Consider the following 1,187-nt stretch of genomic DNA (forward strand, 5'->3'; position numbering starts at 1 on the left):
CTACATTGTTTCAGCTCAAATAGATATAGAAATCACTGATTCAGCAACTTTTTTAATTTTTTTTTTTTTACAAATGTAAGAAATAAGAATCAAATTTGAGTTAATTGAATTTGATGGTAAAACCAACAAAATCGTGTTTTTAATGTGTTTGAACTCTTGAATATGTTTTTCCTTCAGTGGTTCTTGGTCCAGCACCACTACAAGTGATGCTTGAAGAGTAAAACTATGTAAATACATTTTGTTTTGTAGTTTATGAGAAAAAATATGACAACATTTGTGGACAATGAGAGACTTTTATTACAATTAAAGCATAAAGTTACTATTGTGCAACAAAGTATGAGGCTCCCGTTTACTTCTACAGAAAGACCAACATATAAACTGAAAGAAAACAGTTAAGTTTGGTTTTCAGGAATATGTTGTGCCCCACAATACACAAGACTTTCCTGCAAAAATATTTTCATGACAATTGCTTGAAAATATCTTGTCTTGTTTTGATAAGAACTTTTTCTGTTCATAGGAGCCTGAAACAGATACATCAAGAACACGAAGAAGGAAACGAATTTGACTGAGAACAAAACTGAAAAAGACCAGAAATCCAAATCTCTGAACACCACAAAGCACCGGCCGAGTTGGCTAACTTATGGATTGTTGACTTTTTTTTTTTTTAAATGTCCTTAGAATGTAAAATAGATTTCTGACTTGCTATTATGTCACAATACAGTGTTGTAGTTTTATCTTGGGATACAATAACTGAAAGGTGCATGAAACGTCCATAAAGATGTAGAATTAAACATGTATAAAAGAACACGTTTTACAGTTTTACAAAGATCTTTAGATGCTTTACGTAAAGCTCACTTTTAAGAACATGGCTACAGTTAATGACAATGACAATCACTGAATAATTTATCAATACTTTTACCAAATCAACATTAATTGGTAAGCATATACTGCTCAAAAACAGTGGTACATATTTTACTTTTATACATGTACAAACACATTTTTATGGCAAATTATAACAATGACTTCTGTGGAACAAACATTTTGGAAAATAAAAACCTCTCTATGAGACCCCTATTCATCATAGGGGTCTCCAAAGACCCCTATGATGAATACGAACTTTGGACTGCGTTTTCCCTCGCCCGGACGCGGGTCACCGGGGCCCCACTCTGGAGCCAGGCCTGGAGGTG

This window comes from Poecilia reticulata, linkage group LG18 (assembly GCF_000633615.1).
Source record: "Poecilia reticulata strain Guanapo linkage group LG18, Guppy_female_1.0+MT, whole genome shotgun sequence".
Classification (NCBI taxonomy): domain Eukaryota; kingdom Metazoa; phylum Chordata; class Actinopteri; order Cyprinodontiformes; family Poeciliidae; genus Poecilia; species Poecilia reticulata.